Below are 3571 nucleotides of genomic sequence, written 5' to 3'. Positions count from 1 at the left end.
TTCTCTTCCCAAAACATCACAATCATCTTTTGGTAGCTTCTGTTGGACATGGACTTGCTGGTCATTGCCTAAACAGCTTGTAAGCAATTCTCTCAAGTTCCTTTTAGCAAAGCACCTATGTCGTCCCTGAATTTCTTGCTTTCAAGTGTTTGAGTCTTTGCAGCAGCTTCTCACGCTGCTTCATGTAAACAATAAGTATTCTTAGAAATTATCTGTATGTTTTGCATTCTTGTTCTCTGAGAGAGAACTTGACTGATGGTCATATTGACCAATGGAGTCAAGAAGTTGCAACCTCTTTGGGCCAATCTTGGCCCTCTGTACAAAATGTATATAAGCCTTTAGAGTCAGATAATAAAGAGCTTTCCATGATTCACCAAGCTGCTGCCTGCTGTCCTCTGTCAAGGTCCACTCCCACATCACAACGTGTTGCCCCTCTAAAGGCAGGGGTAACACACCTACAGTTAGTAAACTGCGTATTTTTCAATCTTCATATGACTGCTTTAGTCTACTGCTACAGCATCTGCATTGTAACAAGACACTCTCCTTAAAGTGTTCCTTGAAGACATGGGATATCCTCACAACTAGATATATGGGCTTAATTCCATCCTTTCCTACAACTTCCATAACATTCACTAAATTGGCACCTGCACTGGTGACCCTGTGGCAGCACAGTAATTCCTGTACTGTGTATGAGATTCAGAGTTGTCAGCTCCCATCCCAGCAGCAACAGAACTGTACTAACACACTGCTGCTTGTAGGCTAATTATGCTTGCATTTCAGAAGATTAATTAGTTTGGGCAAAGCCCTATGCTAAGTTCAATATCTTTGCACACTCCACAAATATTTCTTTCCATCCTCCACCTTCCCACACACATTTGTCTCAATTAGACTCTACATACTGATGGGTTTACCTGTGGCCAAAATTTCCATATGGTAGGGAATTTTGCTCCAAGATACATTACTACTCTAGAAAGAAACAGAAGTAACAAAAATTATAAAAATCTCACAGTTTGCAAGAGGTCAAAATTAGAATTTCTGTTCAGAATCGGTAAGTCAATTTTCAAGCCTGGCCTGGCTAAGAAAGCATTAAAACCAGCAGTTATGGGAGAAACTATACAAAAGTATCATGTAGTTTTCTAAAAGTATTAATTTACTGGCACTAATGATGATGCATATTATCCCCTCTGCCACAAAAACTGATAAGCTGTGATGAAGACTGATTCAGGTTTGTTACAGAATATAAATGTGATGACTATTCTACTTGAAATTATTCAAAATCTTAGCATTAATTAGAATGAAGTAAAATGCCAGTAAATACAGGAAAAAAAAGCATACATTGAACAGCCATGGAAGCATTTATCCTCTGCCTGCACACATCCTTAGGTATCAATTCTGAATGCACTCATCTTGCAAAACCAGTTATTAAATGTATGCTAATGCATATTCTACATATTTTTCTGTGTTTGAAACCTGATTTCATAAATGTCTACAATTTTCACATAGGATTTTTTTGGCCTGGTTTACCTTTTCTCCTTTCCTTCAACCAATAAAGCTTGTTCTAAGAAAATGGGTAATTTAACCAAAGAAATAAAGAGACTCAAAGCCAAAATCAGTTACTTCCATATTTGTTGCAAAAATCATCGAGTCAGCAAACAAAACCAAAAACTTCCAGTCAATTTCTGCTTGAGAGTTGCCAACAAGCAACAATACAAAGAGATTGAGTGTTGGGACTACCTGCAGTAAAGTTCTATTCAGTGTAACACAAGTGCAAACAAGCACTGTTCTACCAGCTCCCCTTCCCAGGGTACAACAGGGAATCTCAAAATAGGTGAGTTTAAGAAAACAGTCACAAGTTGTTTTGCTTAAATTACTTTTGGGCTGAAATGAAACAAAAATAGGGAGAACTGAGAATACAGATTTTCAGCTTTTTTAGACAGAAGGTCAACTTCAATTTCTCTCACACACAGCTTAAGCTGTTGACATATAACAAAAATTTTGCCTGCTGCCAAATGTTGCCTTGACATAGCTGTACTACTCAGATTTCACTAAATCTCCATCATCATTTAAATGCTGCTCTGTGACATTTTATTGCACTTAAATATGAAGTATATAGTCCAGCATAGCCAAGAGTCTTTTTTTTAAATAATGTTGAATATTCTACAAATTAAGTCAAATGAACAATATTGACATGAATTTAAACACACTAGATTAGCAGTTCATATTAGAGAGGACTGCAGAAGAGCACTGTGGTTAAATAGTTCAGTCTTTTTGTTTCTAAACTGTAAGGTTTTATCCTCCTATTAATTTTATTTAATGCATCATGAATGATTCGTGGTTATTTCTACTTCATTGGTAACTATTATTATTGGTCTCTCCAATATTTGCATTTAATAGATTGAATAAACTTAGGATTTTCTTGGTAGTTACCCCAAGAAGGTTGCAGTTGATGAATCAATGTGATATATTTGTTTTAATGTAACTTCTACACTCTAAAAATGAAAGAGTCTATATTTGGAAGTGAAATTCAAAATAAAAATCAGCATTTTTAATTAAACATCCATAAAACGTAAATTAATATAGTTTTATCTATCCCGCTGAAGTAATTTCTTTTGATGGATATTTCACCACTACATGTTTGTAATCACAATGTTAAAAATTTGTTAAGGAAATGCCACTGCAAACAAAGTTGCTGATCAGAAGTAGTTAGCTAAGCATTGCTACCAGTGTTCCCTGAGAGCTAAAGTGGATTTCTGGTAATGTTGCATCATCTCCAAGGAGAAGAAATTTCCTTCTCAATGGATGGTGTTTCCTTCTATAAGTCCAACACAATTAACTAAATATACTGAAACTAAGAGTAAAAGAAAGAAAGGAAAATTCCCCTCAACTACACTTTTAAAATCTTTCTACAGCCTTAAAAATCTGCTACTTATGAAATGCTAAAAGGTGCAGTGTTTAGGAAAATGTTTTTATTTACAAATAATACTACCTTTGATAAAGCCATTTTTAGATTCACAACATTTTTTCCTTCTTGCACAGAAAAGAGATTCTCTTGCAAACCAAAATGCCTAACACTAATTGAATCCAATCAGAACATGACAAACTGTTGCATAAGAATTGGGGATGCATAATTTCATTACAACTTTACAATCTGAACAACTATATGCTCATCTATACAACTATTTAAATGTAGGGAGACAGTGCATATTTGGTTAGCAAAATCCATTGCTTAATTTAAAATAAAGGCTGATTTGCAGTTGAAAGAATTTTTATAATTACTAATCAAAATGAATTAGACTCTTTTCTGGAAAGCAATTAAAGGAAAAAAATACGAGGCAAGGTTAAAAACAAGTCAGAATGTATGTCCCTACTTTGTGTCAATCCACCTAGGTGCACCTCGCAGCATACTGGGAACTTGCCTTAAGTATTCAGAGGTGACCAAATGCACAAGACACTCAGCAGAAGCCACGTGGGCCTCAGCACATCTGAGCTTCACAAGTGCTGGGAACAGAACCACACAGTTTATGTTTCACATTTGGTTTTGGTTATTCAAATAACATGCTTTACACCTGCA

This window comes from Zosterops lateralis (assembly GCF_965231275.1).
Source record: "Zosterops lateralis genome assembly, chromosome: 9".
NCBI classification, from domain to species: domain Eukaryota; kingdom Metazoa; phylum Chordata; class Aves; order Passeriformes; family Zosteropidae; genus Zosterops; species Zosterops lateralis.
This window is presented reverse-complemented; position numbering follows the sequence as displayed.